At 35.8% G+C, this 25,084-nt stretch overlaps 1 protein-coding gene across 3 annotated transcripts in view; it reads left to right on the top strand.

Moving 5' to 3' along the window:
- The first annotated feature begins 691 nt into the window (after positions 1 to 691).
- Positions 692 to 25,084, top strand: part of LOC129748422 (uncharacterized) — a 118,152-nt gene continuing 93,759 nt past the window's right edge. Inside the window, exon 1 of one of the 3 annotated variants that reach the window (XM_055743052.1) lies at positions 692 to 1,048. The gene's annotated coding sequence lies outside the window, so the exon portion shown is untranslated. Of the gene's footprint in view, positions 1,173 to 25,084 lie in introns of all 3 variants that reach the window. The other 2 variants (XM_055743045.1, XM_055743060.1) reach the window with 2 other exon arrangements.

Genomic DNA, 25,084 nt, shown 5'->3' with positions numbered 1-25,084 from the left:
TTAAACCTAAAATTTAACCCCTCTCAAGAACTCTAGACAATCGATACGAAAAAAAACACAAAATTTCCACCCAGTCCAGTTAAACCAGTTCCAATGTGTCCGTGGCAGTAGTGGCCGAAGGCCTTGAGTTTTTTCGAGTGTGTTGCTACCGTTTTCAAAATCGAAGCCGAATTAATGTACACTTGAGGTGGTAAAATGCAACCAAAACAAAACCTCCGATTGAATTTGACCGAATTGGTACCGAACGAATGAAGAATGGCTTGGCTTTGGAACGTTGCGAATGCATATAATTGAGTTGCACATTCACAGCCATACGAAGGAAAACAAAAGAAAAACCAGTCGAACAACACGACACGTTCGGATAGTTGAGCTGCAACTGAATGAGGGTTGATTTTCAACCCCTACCCTATTGGAGGGAGAGCTTTCGGAACGATCGGAAACCCGAAACGATCGCTGATGGGTGGGGGTTGAAAAGCTCCACGAGATCGGGTTCCGCTCGCTCATCGGGAGAATGAGCGAGAGCGAAGCTTTTCTACCGAGCTAAAGCTCGGGTTCGGTGCTCGAGTCAAGGGGGTTGATGAGAAAGAACTTCGGCCGGAGGATCATCCAGACCGAAGCTCGTCCGTCCGATGCTTGGCTCTTTGTGAGGTGTCATATAGCAGCATATATTACACTGCCCCCCGGAGTGTTTACAAACTATTATTTTCCGACGCGGAGCCCCCGGACTGTGTGCTGTGGTGTTTTGGTGTTGTGTGAGCTGGGAATTGCATTGTGAGGACGGCTCAAGTAGTCTACCATTCAGCAGGCAAGTTTGGCCGAGATAAGTTGCATTGAAGCGTGTGTTCCGTGGCGAGTTTGTTGTGTTTTTTTTCTACTATTACTACTCTCCGTGTACCTTCTGTTGAGTGTCGAGTTGTTTATTTTTATTTCGGCTGTGATCCTACTCGTGTGCAGTCGTTGCCGTCCGTTTGCATTTCGTGAGTTTTTCGTGTGGAGATTATCGAGCGGCAGCTGAAGCTCTGACGCCGTAAAGTGCAGCCAGCGTGTGGTGAGTTGAAGCTTAGCGCGACCCGGCTGACTCGTGCCTTACTACTCTTGAAGTGTCGCTCTAGCGAGCAAGTTGCGCCCTGTTTTTCCGTCCGTCTACGGGAGGTGAAGAAACAAGAATTGATGTGAGTTTTTCGTAGAGTTTTCTAAGGATCGTAGTGGTGATTTGGGGTAATATTTGGACCTAGATGGTTCAAACTGGAATTTAAGGAGGACTTTTTTGGGGCAGTGAACTATGAAATTGAACCTTGATCTACTGGGAAGTTCGCAGTGGTTGCAGTTGGGTTTGTAGAGTAAAATTTTCTAGGATTTCCAGCAAGTGTGTAACCCCGAGTGAGACAGGCTGAAGATGATCGAGTGAGACGGCGCTGCTCGGAGATCTGTCGAGGTGGTGCTCGGTGGAGTTGATTTCGTGTGCAATTTCGAAACCCTTGAGACGTGTGCAGTCACCGACATGAGCTCAGGCTTGAACACTCTCCGGCAAGCAACCAGCTAGCCGTCGAAAAGAGCCAACCGAACTGGCGGCACCTCTCGAAGGAGACATCAAGAGGACTTGCCCAGCCAACCAACCAACAAGCAAGCGAGCAAGCACACATGTGAATGCTGATTTGCTAATAGCACGCTTTCAGGCCAGGCGTGCGATTATACAACTTTCAATTTCGTTACCGCAATTGGGTGCAACACGTTTCGCCGTTTTTTCGCCCTCCCCGTCCTTCTTGACTGTGCGTTCATCGAAGTTTCCACACTTTCGATGGCTTTCCAGGCGATCCGTATTGTACCCGGTTTGATCGGTCGCATTAGACACTTCCTCACATGTCCAAATCGAGACACAGCAGAACTTCCCTAAACGGGTCGAGGGTTTCCCTAAACGTGTTGCCACGAATATGTCGCCCACAGTTCAGTCCGACTGAAGTTTGGGGCAGAAGCAACCCCCGATCCATAAGGGAATTCCTCGAACGAAAGAGTATCTCTGCTAATGTGTGAGTACTTAAGATAACACTAAGGAACGCAACTGGGTAGTACGTGATGGCTGCTGCTTCGTAAGTACTCTAGAGACTAGGTCTACAATTTTTTCGATTTCAATTTTTGCTCCCTTCCTTCGGTCCACGATTGCATGATGCTGTCATACAGCTCGCACATGCCATGTGGCAAACCGGATCACGCGGCGGCTGGCGTCCTTCAAGGTCGTCCGATATCCACTTCGAATTCGTATGTATGTAGATGATCGTTTTTGGTTCATAGGAAGTAAAACGGTGTGAATGCTTTTGATTACGAAATCCGCTTCAGTAGAATATTGAATTGAATGATTCATGTATAATTTTTAATTTTTTAATAGTTTGTTTATTTGAGAACAACAAATTTATAATCATAACTAAATTCTACTACTCCTTTGACAATTGAACTATTAAATGTTCAACACTTCTCGCTTTAGAGTCTGCAGGTTTGAATACTTATTTCTATGACTTGAATATCATTATTTCAACTTTGACCTTCAGGCCAAGAACCAAAACAGCCTGCGAATGCTGGCTTTTCAGAAACTTATTTAGTCTTCCTTTATCTTAATAACTCAAGATGAATTGTTTTTTTCTTACATTCGAACCACTGTTAATTATTAAAAGAAATCTCAAAGGGGAAGATTGAGTGTATTATCCAGAGCAACATTTTCAACTCTCAGTTTGTAAATAAGTTTTTTGCTATGCCTTTAAAAATACAAATCAATTCAGCAATAAACATGTTTGTTTGGTTCTGCCTAGGAATGCGACAAGCAAGTGGTAACACTCAGAAATAATTAAAAGGTGATTTAACGTTACTGACGAGTTTAAATTAAAAATACACACCTTCAGTTAAATGTTTTCTGTATGGTTGATTTTACTGATACTTTTTATAGTATGATATGGTAGATTTGGTTTCTTACCAGAGATTTCTTCAAAAAAAATTTCGAATTGCGAATCCCGTATATGAATTTTTGTCTCGTAACTTGCATTAAAAAACAATTATTGCAAACCCGTTAAAAAGTTGACATCAACGAACTCCTTTTCTGTCGACTAATACGTATTTGAAAATAAGGAATCGATTATTTGGCCTTTTTAACTCTTGAAATTCAATTTTTGACTCAATCCGTAGCATAATAAAATCAATACAGCGAAACACTTTTCTGTTCATATAAACGACCTCTTTTGCCGTACGCAACGGAACGGCAGAGCAGCGGAATCGGTTACGACTCATCGGCAGCTTTAAACATTACAAACAAGAACAAATTATTGGTATTCCTGAAAAGTACAAAATTGTTGGATAAACTGTAGAATTAAGACGAAATGTACACACTTTTTTAAGAGGAAGAATGACCAAGATGGTTAAAATCCTCTATAAATAAACAAAATAGAAAATAGACCTCTTTTGCCGATCCCTTTCACAAAATTTTTATTACAAAATCAGGAAGCTGTTACTCGGATGATCCTTTTTTTCGACCTTTCACACAAACATTTATACTTGATATCGATTGCTCATCTCTTGAAACTCCCGTGTACCAATTTTCATTCGAATCCAATGCAACATAATGTAAATATTCCAAAAACACAACCCCTTTTGCAGCCCTCTTACACAAAGTAAGAGTAATTGATTTCAAGTACCTACTTGAAATCAATTGCTCGTCCCCGAAAACCCCCCGTGTGACAATGCTCATTCCGATCCAATGCATTCTAACGTTAATAAAGCAAAAAAAAAACTGAACAGTTAATATGCCTGCCCTGACAAAAATTTTAATACTTGATATCGATTGAACGTCCTTCAAAACACCCATTCATCTCAATCCTATGTATAACATTGTCAACATCATCGCTCAAGCAGTATTTGTGTTGTATGGGCGACCCCGTTGAGGAGTGGTCATAAGAAAATCTTAAAAAAATTGTTCACCGTTTCTGGTATTTGTAGCTTGCCGAAAAAAAATGTGTTAATTATTATTCTCCATGATTTTTATTAAATTATTCTTGGTCGTGTTTCGACCGGTTTTTGGATTGAATTTTTTAAAACATAATGCCCTAATTTTGCCAAGCTTTTTTTTACAAAAATAGCCCGGATTTGCCTAGCTCGAATACGTACGGAAAAGTTCTGGAAAACTAAGCTTATATGCACTTTTTTTCATTGTCTTTTTTGACTCTAAGAACTTCAAATATAAGATTTGAGCTACTCAACGTTTAGGCAAAGGTTATAAAAGCTAAGTGTTGATAATTTTTTTTATCAACAATTCAAAAAAAACAGCTCTAAACCATGAGTGGCCAATATTTCCAAAAGGCGGGCCAAATTTTAGAAATGAGATTTGCTCGCGGGCCAAACAACTCATTTTTTTTTCAATTTTCAAGAAAAAAAACAGAATACGTTACAATCAAAACCTTCTGAATATGCCCGGGTTACCTCGAGTTCAGATTCGTCGTAGTAAGGATTTTTTGTCCATGCATTTTTTAACGAATTCTTTCAAGCAATTGAAAACCTTCATTATGTATCCCATAAATGCCAAATCGCCGCCCATTTTCAAAGTTTTTAGTTTACCGATCTCTCTGAATTTTTTTGTAAACGTTCAGAATTCAAATAAAAAAAAAATGGAATGGAATTGTTGAAAAATTGTCCCGTTCAAAAGCTCCAGGCATTTGAAAGATTAATCATACTCAACGTGCTTTGGTTATAACAAAAATAATATTGATTTTCATAAGCACGGACCTCCTGAATTCTTTCGAGTTGAATCAAAAAATTTAGCGATTTTAATTTGCACATAGAAATAATAACAATTTTCATTAGAACTTTTCATTATATCGAATTTTGATTTGTGATGTGTATCGGAAAAGTCATTCATAAACAGGATGAAAATAAATTTGGTTATTTATAATCACTGCACCTTTTTTAATAATAAAGTTTGTGAAAAAAATTTCATCAAAAATACAAATAAGTCGTTCTTCTGAGAGATTTACCAATACAAAACCGGTTCTGGTCAAAAGTTCGACAAATGTTAATTCAATAAAGTTGTTTAGAGCATGTAGCCACCACTAAGCTATTTGAATTTGGTTTAATTTTCATAATTTACCTTTTACTATGGAAGTTAAGCAAAAAATATCGAATTTGTAAGACATACCAGAATTTCAAGTTTTTTTTATAATAAGAAAACGTTGTAAAATTTTGATGGATATTCGATGATTTTAATACAACGTTTTCTTTACGAATAGTTGGATAAATTGTTAAAATATAATTTTGATTATAATGTGAATGTGATTAGGAGAGTTTTTAAAGTTTTATATGATTTAAGGCCCTCCAACCTCCCCAAAATTGAAAGCAGAGTCCACTCGAGAGCTCACTACGCTCAAACAACTGTGGAGACCACCTCAAAAACCAATGGTATTGAATAAGCAAAAACAATCTGTCAAAATTGCCAATACAACATGGTAAAACAATTCAAATTTTTCAGAGGAGCAAAGAATGTTTAAACTTATTTTGACTAATATGGGGGCGCTGATTCCAATGCAAAAAAAAATCTATCAGCATTTGTTTTAGAGATAACTCTTGAGAATAGGTAATAATTCATTGTATTTTTCTGTACACTTATTTGGCAAAACCATAATACATTTAAAAGATTTTGAATTAAAGGTAATAATTCAAAGAACAACAATATTTTTCTTTTCGTAAATTTTTCACGAAATTTATTTTTTGAATTTGTCATTCAATTTTTTCAATCATTGCATCTCTGAATCGACTAGCTAAGCAAAATCTGCATATAATTATTTATAAAATTATTTAATTACTTTACGAAGTTACTTCGAACTGATCAATTTTAAAGTTTCCACATGTTATATCACTTAATCTTGAGGTGATGGATGAATTGTAGAATTACATCATATCAAATTAAGGACATTTCTTCGACTTTCATTTGATGTACATTTTACATTTTTTCCAAATGATATAAACCAAAAAAAATCAATTCTTAGAAGATTGTTATCTCAAAAACATCATCGCGGGCCAAAAAAAGACAGCCGCGGGCCATGGTTTGGTCACCCATGCTCTAAAATTTATTTTATAGAGAGCTCCTTTAAGCTAAAATCATAGCTTTAATGGAAATATGTAGAAAGAAATTTATAATGTTTAGCCAAATTTTTAACATTTTAAAAAGTTGAACTTTACATCGATTAACTGCTGAAGAGCTCCTTAGTTGATTTAACGTCTATTCAAAATAAAGGGAGAGATACATAATAAACAAATATGTACCAGTATGAAAATTCCAAATCCACCATAACCGTTTTCTTGACAGCTGACTGTCAAGAAAGCGGCGAGTGAAGAATTCCATTATGTTAACTCCATTTCCGAAATCAATTCATTCATTCATGGTTAAATTTTGATTACTTAATCTTAATAGTAGGGGAGAATAGGGATACTTGATCCCTTTTCTTATTTTTATGATATCTTTTTGGAAAACTTTAGCAACTCGCCGTCTTAAGCATTTTCTGACAGCGTAGAATTTCAAGATCATATGCTCCAAAAATTAGAAATATACTTGAACTCGCAAATAAGCTAGAAGCAATTTCGTGAGACCAAAAAAATGTGATATTTTTTAAGTTACAGGAGACTTGATCCTTTACTAAAGGAGACTTGATCCTTAATTCAGGGTGCCCTTACCCTAGACAAAAATCTAATAAAATCCGAAGACAAAAAGCCCATTCAGAAGAAAAATATATCTTTTAAGACTCTAGGAATCGATTATACCCAAAACATACATTCTGGAAAACATTTCCTTTAAAAAATTGAGAGTTTACTATTTTTTTGAAAATATGGCATTATGAAGTTCATGTTATACTCCTACAATTGATATATTAGAATAAATATTTTCATTATAATCTTTTCATGTGAGAAACGTTCTACAGTGATAAAAAGATCTTTAAATAACATTTTGTTAAATTTATCAAACAAAGTTCAATACCTCGAAAAAAAAAAAATTTCGAGGAAGAAGGACCTTAACGGGTTAAACTCCTATCAAAAAAGAAAAAAAAAAAGGGAAAAAATTTTTTTAATTTGTTGAGATAGTAGTGTTGTTTTGTTCTATTTGGCACATTTTTTTAGAAAATTTGAAATTTGTAAGACATTCCTGTTTCGAGATATAGCGAAGAGATCGAGTATCTCCAGGGATCAAGTATCCTCATTCTCCTCCATATATCTATTGAAAATTTATAAATCTGTTTTGAATTGTGAAATGTGTGTCAAAGAAAAACCAAAAAAAATTAAAAACCTATTGAAGTGTGAGATATGAATTATTGGTCATGTATGTTTAAATTGATCCACAAACAACTGAGATGTTTCAACCTAAAACAAAAGAAAATATTATACACATTTGCCGTTTTGCTTTGGTCGCTTCTCTTAACTTTAGCTTTTGACAACTTTTTTTTCAGTTTGTATTGTAAGAATAACATGTTTTGAAACAAACTTTGTTATTGAAAATTCAGATTATAACTAGCTAAGGTAGTCAGAATTTTTCGATCCTCATAGAAACAATTAATCACATAAGTTTTGTTGTAAAATACCCAATTTTTAAGAACCACTTCAGAGAACCTGTAAATGCTAAGTTAAAAATGTTTTATTTTTATTCAAAATTGTGCTTGAGCTGTTAAACAAACTTTTGAGGTCGTTTCGTAGACACACTAGGAAAGAGAAGTGAAGCGTTTAAATAGGTCTCTCTGAAAAAAATCATATTTCTGAATTGAATAACACCTTCAAAATGGGTAAATAGATCACCTTTTTTTGTAATAAGTAAAAGTACTAAAAAGTTGTTAGTCCTTGCCTCTCGAAAGAAGGAGCTTTTAAAACCTGTTGCGGATTTACTACAAAGTTGGTAATCTACCTTAATGTAATCGACAAATTTATAAAACACAAAAACCACACCAAGTCGCCATTCACCGACCAGACACCATTTTATCGCCTAAAATCACCCTTCAATTAGTATAACACTAAAATGTTTTCACTAAAAACATGTCAATTCTTTTGTGTTAGCATCATTATTCTACCATTTTAAGGTAAAATCATCACTAAATTGTGCTAACATTAGTCACGAATAAAATATATTGTTTTCTGTTTTCGGTCGAATTACAAAATTCGAGTCTAGTTAACAATTTCTACATAACTACACTGCTAGTGCACAAAGAGTTTCTATTAAGTAAAAAATAGGTACATATTTATTTTGAAAACGGCTTGAAACGATAGTTCTTCTTTCGTTAAATTACTTGCATTGAAATTTTTATTTTGTAATTAGTTGGTGTTTTTCGAAGCACCAATTTCAGTGATAGGCGGTTATTGGCGAATGAACAAAATTGTTAATTCCTAAAAGCCAAAAATGATCATTTTCTGTTTTGGTCAAGTCAAAGTTGAACTTAGTTGGGTTCAGTATAAACGTCATATTTCCACACTAAACGGATAGAAATGATCGAGGCTGTTTGTCAAGACTTATAATTTTGTCTTTCAACGTACTTAGTTGAAAATTGTGCCAAATATGTACACTAAATTCATCCTCTCGAGATCCAAAATATAGTTTTCACAACTGCTTACAAGGATGATACGAAAAAACCGCTTCCGTCTTGTGCGATAGTTTTGCCTCAAGGAAACATCATCAGTGCTGAATCATATCGAGTGGGCAGTTGAGAAGACCCGTTAAACTCCCACAAATTCAGTAAGATATTTCGAAAAGCAGACATTTGTCGCATTCCGCAATTTTTTTTTAATTTAAAGTAGAATAGTTTTAGGATTAATTGGAGAAGAAAATGCATATAAATTTAACACGATTGTTTTGTTATTACGCATGTTTGAAGTTGGAAGATTTGATGGTAAATTGCTAAACACACATTCAAATATTGGTATTCTCGAAGTTTGTGCTGCCAATCGGTTAAGGTCTCGTCATCCGTTTCCGGGCAAAGATCAACTGCTGTTAAATTGTTCTAGAGTTGTTTTTATGGGCCCAAATGTAAATTAGTCAGCACAGCTGCAAATTAATTACTGTGTGAGAATTTTCCTAGAACAACGATACGTTCAATTTCTCCTACCTTCGTTTATTGATCAGAATGTACTGAGAAACGATAAATTGTTAGCTGAAGCGATTGACGTCTAGATACGTTTATTAATGTGCTACCATTTTTGTCATTGCTTTAATTATACAATTATACGCTAAGCCGCAAAATGAGCTGATTCTGGTTTAAATACCCACTCAAATCTCTAATTTAAAATTTTTCCATTAGGGCATTGATGTGAAACGCTCTTTAAAAACACCGGTGGTGACACATCTATCAAAATACAGCTCAATCACCGAAATCAGTCAGCCCATCGGTTGACCTCAATCATCTCCGATCAGCAGCTAACAACATCTTCAGCGCCAAAAACCTACCTCAGATCGAAATCATTGAGGTGTTTTCTCAGTTTTATTTTCGGTGTTTTTCAGTTTTTTTTATTTCATATGTTTTTGCCATTGCTTTCGTTCGACCTGGGATTTCGTAATATTTTTCCATCGGAGCCAAGTTTCTTGAAAGCTCCTCCAATCGAATCGGATGGTCGATGTTGATCTTGTTGTCGACCTTCATGGTTGAAAGTTCAACTGATTCGGTAGGCCTCCAAAGCCGGCTGAATGAATGCTCATGGTGGATAGCTGCTGGGGGCCTGAGCTATATGTGTTTTTTTATTGATTCGAGCCAGCTGAAACTCTGAAACTATCTCGTAGGTTTTGTATAAATCATTGCCAATCGATCGATCGATGAAAGTTTGCATCCTTGCTAGCTTTATCGAACTAAATAATAAAAAAACGCCGAAATTGTTCAGTCTACACGTATTCAGATAGGTTTCTTTATAAGCTTTGATCTGAATTAATAAATTCAATTAATTCAAATCAAAACGATTTGTAATTAGTGTGAAACACATCTGGAACTGTTCTGACATGAATGTGTACTGTAAGCTCAAATAAAACCAGACAAAATTAAGGAATCTCTCGATAATAAAGTCATTTTATAACTACGTTGTTTTTGATTTGTTTACTTAATTTGTTTCAAATCGGATAAAATTGTGGTTGTATAACTGAAGCGTAAGTCAGCCTGATGGGGAGCACTGATCGGGGCAAGGTCAAACGCAGCACTGCTGCTTGTAATAAAATTACGTAAATAATGAAAACTCTCGAGGGGGTTTCTGAGAAACCAATTAACAGTCGGTGTCCCGTCATCGTTGGATTCAATGAACTGCCCGCCTGAATTTAAACGCTGCTTTTTAATCAGAACAACAACGGCATTAAAGGAGAGTTTTTTTTAGACAAGACTCTGCCGTCGAAGCTTTTTCGAAAATAAAATCAGAGTACACAACTTTGACCAAACAATTTCATTAAAGAATAGGACTTGTGCTATATCAGTTCCCAAGTAATACATATTGAACCAATTGGCTTTTATTATTGGTTTATGAAGACTTTCCCATGGCTTCCAATTTTGAAAACTGTTTTATTGTAACAAAAAAAAATGCTTAATTTATCATGTGCTTTAGAAAATAAGTCTCGAAAGTTTCGCTAAAACTTGAATAAAACACTTTCTATAATAGTTGCAAAAGTATTGCTTTAGCTTCAATAAAACACATAATTTCCTGTTTTATTAGGAATTTTGTACCTGTTTTAATAAAGCACTCAATGGGCTTTTAAAAGTAGCGTTCAAGCAAAGATATTATATTCTATCAAGATACCCGGCTGCGTAGTTTTTAGAACAAGTAGTCTGGGACATCATCTCTTTGTTTACGGTGCTGCCACCAGCGAAAAAGTCTTCAAGCTTTCAACTTGCATTCAAGCTTGCAAACACATAAGTTTTGCATTCCGACGCAACCACGTAAACATTAAAAACGAAACGTCACATGATCAATTTACGCTCATATTTAATTAACCATTTATGTTTACAAAATAAACATAATCGACCTTTTCCCGCGTTATGTTTTTTATGACTTCTCCACGATAACCGATAAAATGACTTCACCGGGAGAAGTTGAAATATGGTTATTATTTAACCGAAGTATATAACCCCAGAGAAGTCAAAATTTGGTTATTTTTTACCGGAATTTAAAGAGCAGTTTGGCACAATTTGGTCTGTTTCGAAATTGACGACGATATTAATAAGTTAAAGTTGTTTAAATCGTAGTCATTTATTTCGTATTCTTCATACCATGAGTTCTCATTTTTAAGTCTTGATAAGAATAAAATTCAGTATTTAGCAGTGGAGCTTTCGTCGATATTCTCATTTTCCGTTTTCCCATGAGCTAATCGAACCGTGTTCTGGGACTTCTTTTTACCGGAACTTCACACCGACAGAGAGTACCAATTCCACAGTTCTATTCGTTGTCGGGGGACAGTTGTAAACGAGCTGCGATTCAACTATTTTCCAGATGAGGATCGAACAATTTGCTTCACCGGCCGTTTCCTCGAAAGGCCATCGATTCTCGTGAACGCCGTTTTATAACCATACCTAAAAATTTAAAAAAATCTCTATTAGTCATCAATTGGCTTTTGTAAGAAAAAATCAATCCACCGTGTTTCCACGTAAACCATTTCCCGATAGTCTCCAGATAGTCTGCCCTCAAAGCTGACCAATACCGGCCTATCCCGAATCTTCCTCATCATCTGAACTGTTTTCCAGCGGCCGCAATCGTTTGCTCCTCTTCCTCATAGCTGTCAATTTCCTCTTCTGATTCTTCCGGCTCCCGACGGGCAGTTTCCTGGAGGATTCTTTCTGGACCGATTTGGGTTTGTCGAACTGAAAACAAAGTGTAGTTTCAAATAAGAGTTTGATGTTTTCAGAATCGAGCAATACTAACCTTAAGTTTGGTCGATGTTCTTGGTTTACCTTTTAGGAAGAATGAAGACATCTTGGTAACATATTTCGGATTACTTTAAAAGTAAAAATTAGTTTATAAACCACAATATAAAGAAAAGTGTTTGGCTGCACAATCAAAATCAAAATGGCGATGAAAAACTATCAGCAGCTGACACTAACGAATAACGAAAAAATCTCCTCCATCGTTTATAAGCAAAAAAAAACCGCGCATGCTATTTGAATTTTCGAATTTGAGGTTGAAGACTTTTTCGTCGTTTATTTTTTGGCGCTAGTGTTTTGTCCCTAAAATTTCTGAGAAGCCGATAGTACCTGGTTCAAGCCAAGTCAAAAAAAAACTGTTTTATTGGAACAGTGGATGTTGGCATGATAAAACTAAGTGACAGTTGATTTGACAATCGAGAAGAACGTAAACACGTTTAAAAAAATTTACCTCTTTTTGAGATAGCATTACCTGTTTTAAAAAAAATTTTGTCTGATAGCTTTGAGAAAAACGGGCTCTCAAAATGATATAAACTAACACAGCTAAATTCATCAAAAACAAAACAACTTTGTTACATCCGCATTCAAACTTCAAAAGAACCGCAAATCAGTTCACATCATTAATCGCTCAGTTCTTAAGGTTTGAATAAAAGCACACTGTGTTTTTTGTGATTCGATAAGAATAAATGTATAAGACAATTAATTTGATCTTGGTTGAATAATATTTAACAGTTATTCTAAATAAGTATGCTCTTTCAGTTAAATTAAAAATAATATTTGTAGTTCTTATCCATAGACTAACTAGTATCCGTAGAGTAACAATTGCAATCAAATCGAGTGCGAATTGAGTTTAATCCTGAGACATTGTCCTCAGAAAAAGCTTCATTCAACGCAGAATGAAGTACTTGTTATATTTATTAACATTTTATCATATGATTGTTTTTACAGTTTTTGACGACGTAAGAAACCGTTTGAAAATAATCCTCATTTATGCGGGCTATTATTTAGCTTTGAGACCATGCTTTTGATGACAGAAAATGATCTATTCCAAAACAGTCTGAGGCTATTTGATAGCCCCAGCAAACATTTTTGTAGGTATATTTCTCAACAGATTTGTTATACGTTTCATATACATTATAAAATGATCGTATGAAACTCGAAAAAACAGCATTCACCTACCAAAGTGGAGACATTATACTTACAAATTTTCAACGTCTGGCTAAAGCGATAAGAGTATACGATTTGGACGATATACAGCAACATATTCATGCAAACATGGCGGACTTTTTATCATATCCGATTTAAACCATTTAATCCGACTTCGAGTAACTATATTTACGACCTTTTACTTGCGTTGTATGTAATTACGATTCGCAGTAACGTTTTTAATGACTTGAGTATCATTTTTAATGCTATTTTATGTTTGCTGGGAACATACCTACTTGTTATTTGAAAATAATTGATTATCTTCATAGTAAAAAGGAAAAATTTAACAAAATGTGTTTTGAAGATCTTTTTGAACACTTCAAAATATTTCTCACATGATAAAATATTAAGATAAATATTTATTCTAATATGTCAATCATTAAAGTATAATATGAACTTTATAATACCATATTTTTAAAGCGATAGTAAACTCTCATTTTTTTAAAAAAAGTTTTCCAAAATGTTTGGTATGGATATAATTGATCCCTAGAGCCCAAAAAGATATAGTTTTTCTTCTGGATGGATCGTGATCATTGGTTATCATGAAATTTTCTATAATCTGTTCAAGAACTAATGTTTATCCAGTAATTATCTGTTAAAAAGGACTAAAAATAAAATATTGCGCCTTAAAGTATGCAATGACTCTAGGGTAGTAGACAAACTTTAAGAATTCTCTTTGCCTGACACTTTTGTACAAACTGTGAAATGATAACTAAAATGCAAAAATAGTCAATGGACCATTTATCTCTGGATTTTATTAGATTTTTGCTTAGGCTCAGGGCACCCTAAAATGAGGATCAAGTCCTTTTTAGTAAAGGATCAAGATCAAAAATATAAAATATAAAATAAATTTTTTATATATGTTCATATATGTTTTGTATATATTTCACCAGAAATCTGAGGTTGCAGAAAGTTTCATGCTAAGATATATTGAAAATAAAAAGGAAAATATTTTTAACATAATTTAAATGGAATTTTCACCAATCAACAAATGCTTGAGAGAGTAAGTGATAACACGAGGAAAAAACACGGAACAGAAAGCTCCCGCTGTAAGATTCCTTTCAGATTCCATGACCTTTATTAGTAAAGGGGCATCTGATCGACTTTTTTACCGATTTTTTTACCATCCACAAGGATTTAGACTAAAAAATAGTAGTAGGTCTTTCGAATTGGTAAAAAGCTTTTTATTTCAACAAACATACAGTTAACTTCACATCAAATGAACAAATCAAGCCGAAATATACTTTTGGTTATCTTTTTATGTCTAGAACGTTATAGGAATCTTCAAAAAAAAATATTATGTTTAATGTTCATTGTCATAAATCACTCTGAGTGAAATTTTGAATTTTTGATATGAAAAAGGAGAAAAAAAATTAGGAAGTTCACTGGTTTTGACGTAAAATTGACACAAAAACACGGTGAAAATGAGATACTTAAAAATAAACTTATACTTTCCTCGAGAAAATTAACTTTCTTTATCTTAGATCTGTCATTTGTCGTTTTAAACCTTTTTTTTTCAAATCATCAAATAGATTTTAATAAAGTCTTTTCAACGAGTATTTTTCTATGATATCTGAGTTCGAATATTTTGATAATTTTTTTGAAACTAGTTAAGAGAGGAGGGAAGAACCAGTCTAGGGGTGGGCAGATCATTCTAGAAATTTGAGGATTTTTTTGTAAACCATAGCGCCAAGGTTGTCGAATTCCGGATTTTTTTTTTGGCTGTGCACACTTGACATGGATTGACCCATATGCATAAATTTCGTTACGCTGAGTTGTAGAACAGTTATCAAAAATCAGAAAGCATCTGTTCGCACGGTCGCAGAAAAAAATTCTGTATTTAGACAAAAAAAATCTGACTTTCTGTGATTTCACCCAAAACTTCTTTGACGGTTTTTTGTGATGCTTTTCCATCAACTTCATTAAAAAGGCATGTCAAATTAGACTGAGTCGGTTATTTTCTAATTTCTCAAGCCCCAAATTTGAACTTTCAAATTTTTATGGGAAAATTTAAAATTTTGTACTGCAAAACTAATATCATTTTTATTTCCTCTATGGAACCGATCCAGCTGATGGTTTTTGTGCCAATTTATAAATTTCTTAATTGAAATTTTCAGTTGCGTAACATTGTTGGAGACTGTATCTTTGTATCTTATCAGGCAAGAAGGTTATGAGCTGTTTGACAGGGGTTTGTCTTTTCGCATTGATAATCGAAAAATTCAGTTGACATCACTGCTGGGGCCTCGTGAAGTACTGCATAAAATGTAGTCATGCAATACCTGTAACTGTTCTTTGAGACAGATTCTGTGAAAAAAAATTGGCTCAAAATTCTGTGAAATTAAAGATTTTTCTGTAATTTCGGCAACCTTGTCTGTAAACCTATAATTAAGTTAAAGCTTTATGTACACCCAAAGAAGAGGTTTCAAAAATCCAATGCCTATTTAGCAAATCACTGTGCCAAAATGCACTGAAAAGTGTACTGTAACAATTATGATATAATTTGAAATGCACTACTAGCACAAAAAATCGAGCTTCCGTGCAAAATGATGCATGATCATTTTATGGGATTTTTCACCTTTTGGATAGTTCATCTCAAAAAAAATTTAGTGCAAATCGAACTTACTGCCGTATTAGACTAAGTCGATTCGGGGTTCTTTCGAATTTCTCAAACCGTGGGGTCTTTCAAAACACATCCATAATTTTTTGCAGAATGTTTATGTAACGTTCATATGAGTAAATTTCAACTGATAGGTGTGCATGGGAAATTCCAACATTTTGTACTGAAAAATCAACATCATTTTTGTTTCTTCTGTGTTATACCGTGTTATGCCAATTTATATATTCTCTACAGGAAATTTCCTGCTTAACAACTTTGTTCAAGACCGTAACTTCGAGTCTTATTAGGCAAAAACTTATAAGCTGTTTAACAGGGTTATGTCTTCCAGGATTGGGTGCCTAGCAAGGTATTGCTTGAAAGTAGGCATGCAATACCTCGCTAGGCACCCAGCAGTGATGTCAATTGAATTTATTGTTTTTCAATGCCATACCCCTGTTAAACATCTAATAACTTTTTTCTCTAATAGATACGAAGTTATGCTCTTGGACTAAGTTGTTTAGCGAAAAATTTCCTTTAAATAATTTATAGATTGGTACAAAAACCATTAGCAGTTTCGGTTCCACAGAAAAAAATCAAAAATAATTTTGATTGTTCAGTACAAAATATTCAATTTTCCCATACAAACTTAAAAGCACAAATTTACTCATGAAAAATTTACTTAAAAATTATGGATGAGTTTTGAACCAAAACGAAGTTCTTTAGACCCCAGGGTTTGAGAAAAATGACCCCAAATCGACTCAGTCTACTGCAACATCTCATCTCGGCTTGACTCGGAAACTATTGAATAGAAAAGCGTGCAAATTGACATTGGGAAGCTTTTGGTCTCAAGAATCCTTTCTGTGAAGTCAGAAGCCTCTCAATCTAATTTAAGGGGAGTCACGATACAAGTTGAGGTAAAATTTGATTTAATCCGGTTAAATCGTAGAAAAGTTTCAACAAATTTAGTATGTCCATTAGACTGAACTCAACGATTTCACATTCAGATCGCTTAGAAACTCTACTGAGGTTCAGTGGTAATACTCCATTGAAAGAGGTTTGACAGAACTCAAAACTCTGAATTAAGATCAGGTGTCAGATATTGGCATAAGTTTTTGCTGATATTAGAGGCGTTTCAAAGACATTTTTTATTGCTTACAAATGGTGCCAATATCCAAAACTTGAGCATCAGTGTGCGAGCTCTGGATTTTACTAAATTAGCTGTAACTGACCAAATAGGAAGAAGAAAAAATTCAGACTTTAAGCTTTTGGTTCTAAAACACACCGGTTTTTGTTATATAATCTTCAAAAAATCCTCTAACGCCCTTGCCTTTGGCAATATGCCGTTCTAATCATCTACACTCGATTATGCAATATTCTAGAAACGACCAGCTCAATTGATTTAATCCTTCCGTACACAATCGGCCCATGTTGAAATCAAAAGAGGTGTTAGACTGGTGAAGGGTGTATCAAATTTTCCAAATGACACCCAAATCGCTAAGAATGGTGCGCTAAGCGGAAATGAAATCTAATCAGCACGTCGTCGCCGTCGATCGCTCGTTAAGGCGTTAGCGCACTATTTAATCCCTCTGCTATGCAGGTGCCTCGAAAAATCCAACCACCTTGGATGGAGATCGAAATGAACCACACCAAATTCCAACCCCTTCCATATCCGATCGTAATTGACCAGACCAGTTGCCGGTAGCGAGTCGCTAGAAATCTTGCGTGATCCCGCGCCGCGCCGTTCGATTGGCGGCCTTCGGAAACTTCACATTTGAATGGCAGCAGCTCAAATACATTTTTCAACACTTGACGTAGGTCTGCCGGTCTAGAATTAAACGTTTGGCGCCCAACAAAGTGTGGTGGGTAATTATCAAGAACTTTTAGCTATTCAAACGGACGCACTAATTTGCAATATACTATGTAGGATATACGAAAGTGCTATATTGAAACATCACCATTCCAATATTAATCATGTGTCGGAAGGCAGTGAAGGATACTTATTTACCTTCTTACATTTGAGAGGGTTTAACCACTTAAGGTTAACGAATACTCCTTATAGCATTGACAGATCGTTGCGGCATACCCCTCTTTACTTTTTTGTTGTAGCTCGTATCATCTTCAAAGTAAATGTGAAAAATTTAGAAAACCAAATTTGTAAAGCAATCAGTGAAGTGCATAAAAGTTAGAAATTTAACATGAGACCTCCTGGCAAGCCATGGAACAATTTGAGCCCCCAAAGATTTGATTTCTAAACAAAGTCCAATTTTCGGAACACCCCAATGCCCATATGTGATTTGCTATCAGTCTTAAAATGTTTTTGTAATCAAACATTCATACTTCGGATAATTACCCTAACACAACTATCTTTCAATCCGTACGAATGCTTCGTCAAACTACTACCATGATGATACGTGATCGTCGTTGATCAAACCAAACATACAAAAAAAATCCTCGCATCGAACCGTACTAAGGCAAACGCACGTGCAGTGCTCTTTAAGATTAAGTAATAGCACAAAAGTCGCGTCGTCGTTGCGGTATCGAACTTTTTTTGCTCCCTCGTTGGACCCTAAGCTACTATCGGCCGGAGTCTCCTCGGCCAGACGAAAAATTGACGCTGCCATCATAAGTGCACCTCAAGTAGTCATTATGTATGAACGGTGCGGTACCAGTCGATATATTTAGTATAGCTTAATACTAGTAGGTACTAACACAAGCGAGGTGGAGCTGTCACATGAGCCAGTTGAACATTTATAAGGTGCCTGCCTGCTAGCTGTGATGCATCGATGACGCCTCTTGGTCACCCCTCTTCTCGAACGCCTCGAAACCTCAAAACAACTGGCAACTCTCTATGACGGCCAACTGGCAGGCAACCCACAAACTAACCAAGCTACGAAACCAGCTATGCAAATCGTAACTTTGCGCGGATTGAGGTGGTAAACTCTCTGGTGGTCGACCATTCAAAGTTTTTGTGGGAGGGTAAGGAAAGGATCAAAGTGTCTGTACATTATAAGCAGTGCTCATATTGGAACCCCTTCAATCAGCATATTATTAAACTTGACGACTTGCAAACCGGTGTTTGTTGTTGAAAAGAAGTTCAAAAGTCACCCCGTGTGGGTCAGCTGATGCCAGGCGCTAATTATCGGTGCTAAGTATTCTAGAACTAGCAGTAGTACAGCATTTCACAAAGTCAACTTCGGACTGATTAAGCCATTTGTTGGGGGGTTTTGTAGGAGTTGAATTTACCTAATTCTAATTAAGGGGGAATGTTGGCAGTTTATAATGAGTTTTTAAGACATGAACATTTGTCAAATTACAGAAAAGCTTGCCTATAACTCATCATTTCTGACTCAACTTGGAAGCTCCGTATATTTTTTAGCTAGCTAACAACAGTATGACCCATAGAAAATGCGAAAATCTGTCATCAAATAAGCCTCTAACATTGATGTCCAGGTTTCAGAGATGAAAGGCTCCAGAGAATTGACACTTGGGTGAGAGGATCTTCAGGCCTACGCTTGAACATACGCCCGTATACAAAAAGTGCAGGAGGTTCAAATCCAGATTGCTTGAAAGCCAAAGATCCTTTCGGTCAAAACTTCATAGTCTCCTTCAGCCATGGACTCCTTCTTGTTGGAAAACAACATTCAAGGGATCACCCAAGTTTTTTCCGAAATCACAGAATCACCTGATGCTGTAAAATGTCCACGTATTTAGACATTCACCCTTATTCTTGTTTACGGCGTATCTGTCGTTCGTTCGGACGGATACTTTCGATCGAATTCGAAAAAGGTATTCTTGTTTTCGTTCGAACGCGATACGTTCGATGTTGGTGTTACCAGATGAATTTCTAGGTTTCGAAGTCCAGAGATCTGTCAAAATCACGTGCCATCAATGTAAACAACTGTTGATTGTAATGTAGTGAAATTTTGACTTGTCGGATCGGCGCACGTAAAAGACCGAAATTCATTGCCATGACCGGACCGGATTAGGTGGAAAGGCGATGTCGGGACCGCTTCAAGTTCCGGCTAGTCGAATTCATCGGCTCCTGAGAAAAGGCATATATGTGGAACGAGTCGGAATGGTGTCCTGGCGAGTGAAGTGCTGGAGTTGGTCGGAAGCGCCGTACGTGACCACGTAGCAACGTAGCATCCAGAACCATCACAACAGGGACAACAAGCAGGTCAGGTCCAATAAAAAATTTCCATCAGCAGCAGCCGCGGCCGGTTGAGATTGAGACTGTTTCGATGGTTTCGATTATTCAAAGAGGCCGAGCCGATACCAGTCGGTGGTGAGGGTGCTGCTTTTTCTGCAGAGCTGCCCTGACGAAGGAGACAAGTTTCAGAAATAATTGCAGAACTCTGATAAAAAAATAAATACCTAGTTGAAATAAAAATGATTTTTTATAATCTTACATTTATGTTTTGCAAAATTTCTCATAAAAAAATCAATAATTTTATCCTCCTTCTGAATCCATCCTACACTGGCAAAAATGTTATCAACAATCGGGTAAATTCGATCAAATCCAAGAATTTTGAACCACACAAAAAGGTACCCTTTTGCCAGCCAGTGATAATAAAGGCCCTGGTGCTATTTGTGCTGTTGAAAGGATTGAAAGAGCGCATAGTTCTGACGAGTTTAATTTACAAATAAAGTTGTGCATTTTGAATCAAATAATTAGTTTTTTTTTCAAATCACACAATTTTGCTTTTTGATACTTGAAATAAAGTATTTTACCTCACAACATATATTTCATTCTGAATCAAAACTGTTCTCAACTCCACAAACGCGCCCTATTCGCAGCATCAGACTCGCGTTTGTCGGCCCATAGAGGAAAAACGTTCGAACGAAAACGGGAATGCAAAGTTTCGTTCGAACGAACGATGTTCGAAAGATCGAACTGTTTTCATTCGTTCGAACGAAAACAAGAATACAAAATTGCATAACTTTCGAACGAATGTCATTCGATCGAAAACAAGAATAAGGGTGATTAGCTTCTACTCCAGCTTTTAAGAAAACAGGAGGCATCTTCAATCCATGCAAAGAAACCGTTCCAAATACCATGACTTTGTCGGGATGCTTGGTGGTAAACTTGGATTTCACATTCTCTGGAACATCCTTAGCCTCCAGGGGTGAAATATATCGATCCGTACGTGAATTGAACACAGGATCAATCGAAAAAAGTTCTCATCTGAGATCACGACGATCGACTGCTTCTTCTTCAACTTTGAGCGCACAAGTCGCAGTGCATTAATTTGTTCTGTTATCAAATGGCACTTTGCTCTTGCCCTTGATGATGCATTTAAGTCATACTTGACTAATCGTTACATGGAAGACTTCGAGATATTCGTTTCCTTAGCCAGCCTCCGGATTTATCTAACTGGATGTCGCTTCACTTTCGTCCTGGCCATTTTTAACACTTCTACAGTGCATGTAGACCGTGGCCGGTTCACAACGTGGCTTTCTTGGACATATGTAAGAGAAGGTTTCACGCTATAAACAATCGCTAGATGGCATGCTAAAGCCGCCACAATTTGCTTGGGAGATTTTTGGGCACATATACATAATTAACGTGAAATAATACAAATTTCTAACAATTGCTAAGCGATTTGGCATCATTGAACGTCATTAGTCAAATGACTATGACTGTTGAGCCTCTTGGTCCGACCGATGACGAAAAATAAACGTATTTATTATTATTGTTGCTCCTGCCAGCAAGCCCAAGACGACCGAAGACGAAAAAGAAAAGCATTTCGGTATCGATTTTTGAATACGGCGAATGCGCCAAGACCTTTGTTTTGAGAAAAACGCATTCCAAGTTTCAGAAAATAAAGTCAATTTCCTATTTAGCTGCGTACAATCATTTTCCTAAATAGGTCGCTAAAATGCCTTCAAATTGATTGAATTTCATCACCCGATCGATCAATATAGCTTTTCCGTACTAATTACTTCAAAAAATTAATAAATTTAACTGTGGGCCCTTTTACCACAGACTGGTGATCTCATTTTGTTCATTCGCCAAATTGGAGCGTTCTTTTGAATTGCAGAATGACTGTTCGCCTTTTGGATCACTCATTAAAGAAGCAATATTCAAGCAAATTCCGGCTTGAAAGCGGGTCCAAATGATCACATTAAAACATTAGCACATTCAACGATCTTATAAATACTGATTTGTGCATCTCCTCGTCCTGGAAAACAAATTTCAAAAACTTCAATGCCCTTTTTCTATCTCGAAATAACTATTGGCCCTTTTGTTCGCGACGAAATTTTGAGGGGAAATGGGCGAATGAACTGTGGGATTACACACTCATACAAAAAGCTATTCGCCTTATTTAAAAAATTAAATTTAACTTCACTAAAATAAGAAAAATTAAAAGGAGATCATATTTTCGGATGTAAAATAAAGAGTTAAACGCATTGTTGTGATTATCTGAATTTGTTTACAGTTGGCGCATTCGTCGTATTCAAAATTTGATACCGATTTATTATTATTGTTGCTTCTGCCAGCAAGCCCGTTTTCGGTTTTTTATTGCTATTGTTGCTCTCTGCCAGCAAGTCGTTCAAATAGTTTTACCTGCCGTCAGCAGCCGATCGAAGTGTGAAGAGATTTACCAGTCACTCTCAGTAGAAATTTGACCATGTGTAGGAGCTTCGCCAGTCGCATGACGGAGAAATGTTGATTGTTGTCGTGCTTTATCCGCCATGCGAGTAGTGAGGCTCCGTCAATTGAGTACGGTGCCGGTCGTTTGATGAAACAAAATTAGTCGGGTCAAGCGTGACGGGCGAAATTTACCAACCCTGTACACATCCATGAACGACGTGACATTTGTTATCAAAAAGTTTATTGGGCCAAGAATTATTTGTATAACAGTTCGAAGGCCCTTCGTCTTCAGGGACAAGGAACTCTTATACAAAACGAACTTAAACTGTGACACAATTCGAACAAGACTCTGGCAATTTAATTTGTAACTGGTCTACAAGCATGATTTGACACAAAAGTTGATTTATTGAAAAGATCTATCTCTCTCGATATTAAAACGAGGGGCTCCCATACAACATTATTAGAAAACACGACAGAGCTAAAACAATTTGATTCAGATATTTAAGAAATGAGAAACACATGAAGGCAACACGACAAGGTAAATTCTTCTTATGTCAACCCCCCCCCCTCCCCCCCCCTTCCCCCTTCCTTCAGTTTTTGCCGAGAATTCTGAAGGGGGAAACAAATAAAGTTCAAGGTATTTTATTGAATATTGCGATAAATTTGTACATACAAGTATTTTGCATGCAAACTTTTATCCAATTTGTTCTAATTTAATGAAAATTTGGGTTATTTTTATTATCCCCCCCTCCTCGTGATGTTTCAACTCAAAGTGATAAGAGAAAGATTTCAAATTTGTTCCGGCCTTACTAACTGGAATTGATTATTCATTTTAAAAAACAAGGGGTTTTCATACAAAATCAATATGAAATATGACGCAATTTGAACGATGTTCAGGTGATTTTGCATAATAAGGGGTTCAGAAGCATGATATGACAATACAAATTGATTTATGTTGAAGGTTAACCTCTTAAGCTTTTGAAATGGAGGAGCTCCCATACAAAATTTATAGAGAAAGGGGCAGTACTTATACAACCATTCATATTGTTTTCAAGACATTTGGTAAATACGCAAATTTAGACGTGGTGAGATAATTTATTTTACCAAATTACATCAATTTAAAAAACGGGGGCTCTCATAAAAAATCAACGTGTAATATGACATTACTTAAACTATAACTTAGCAATTTTGAATGAATTTTATACACAATCATGTTTTGACACTGGAAAAAGATAGATATTAATGAAAAACTATTTCCACTTTTGTAGCGGAGGGAGGTCCAATTCAAATTATTACTTATAGAAATGGAAGCGTTTTTTATAACACTACCACGTAAAAACATGGCCAAAATAAGTCGGGAAAGATGCTTAAAATCCCTCGAGAAAAAAAAACCAAAATAACGTGAAGTTTTGTACCCGAGAGTTTACCGGGCCAAGGTGATTTGTATACACTGAGGTATTTTTAAGCAGGGTGATATGGCTCAGTTTTTCTAACACGGCTTCTTTTTACACGGTTTCTTGCCATGGATACGATTCTTCTACACGGCTCTCGCGAATCAACACGTTTTTTGAGCGAAAGTAATCCAAGTCCTATACGTTATCAGGTATCATACGTTTCTTTTAGGAGCGGGCGTTCCTATACAAACTCTGCATAAAACTTTTGCACTACTGATACGGCAGGTCCCATAAAAAACTCATTACGGAAAAAGAATTTTTAGTGTTAATTTCCCGGCCATTTTGGCGTTCCAGGGAATCGGAAAATCTGACAATCCTTTTCCCGGGAAAATTATAAAATAAAGGTTTTAACACTCTACTACAGAAGAAACCTAATTTAAATGGTATTTTAAAAGTTTTTGGAAGTAATATTGCAAAATATTTCCAACTTTTCTAATGTCTCAAAAATTCAATAAGCACTTATGAAATCAAAGACTTAAAGACTAAATACTTTACCCGATAAACTTGACTGATTCTTGCTGCAAAATTTTCAGATAAATAAGATAGTTTTTCACTATCTGTGCAAGCTGGCTAGGTAGACTTCAGGTTCACGTAATTTTTTCAGGAAACTATCCTTTTTTCCAAAATATATCAAGATTTTGCTACTGGTAACAGTTTGAGAAACTGAAGTTCTAAATGATGAGTGGTGCAACACACAGTGAGTGAAATAAGAATAGTAACACTATGAGTTTTGTTTGTAAAACTATGAATGATTGAAAATCATCAAAAAAAAATTCTACAGTTTGTTTTGTTAAAAATGATTTTTGTAGAAAAACATAAGTGGTACTATTTTTATTTCGCACCATTTTTTCCATATTTTTTGTCCTTATCGCCAATTGCTTCATCCAAAAAAAGTAAACTTATACTTGATTTATCCATTTAATAGTTTGAAACAAATTGTAGATGAAAATTTTGATGATTTTCAATCATTCATATTTTTACCAGCAAAACTCGAAGTGGTACTATTCTTATTTCGCTCACTGTAGAACATTCAGATTTTTTTCGTAGCGTTCTTTATTGGAATTAATTGTTTTTATAGAATCTTTCGTTTTTCACTTTTACACTAAGTTTTCGAACGAAAAAAACATTTTTTTATCGAATTCAATGTATAAACCAGTTTTAGAAAAAAAAAACAAATGTTCAAGTCTAAGCCATATATCAAGGTGGAACAATAGTTTTCCTTTGCTCATTCTGACCTTTTTTCCAATTTAGATAATGTAAATCCAGGGTGAGCAACCTAGTCGGCGGGCCGCCCTTAAAATAAGTTTTTTTTTAATAATAAGCAGAGCTTCACAATATTTTT

The sequence above is a fragment of the Uranotaenia lowii genome, chromosome 1 (genome assembly GCF_029784155.1).
Source record: "Uranotaenia lowii strain MFRU-FL chromosome 1, ASM2978415v1, whole genome shotgun sequence".
NCBI lineage: Eukaryota > Metazoa > Arthropoda > Insecta > Diptera > Culicidae > Uranotaenia > Uranotaenia lowii.
Note: the sequence above shows the minus strand (reverse complement) of the source record. Positions and strands in the feature narration are given on the sequence as shown.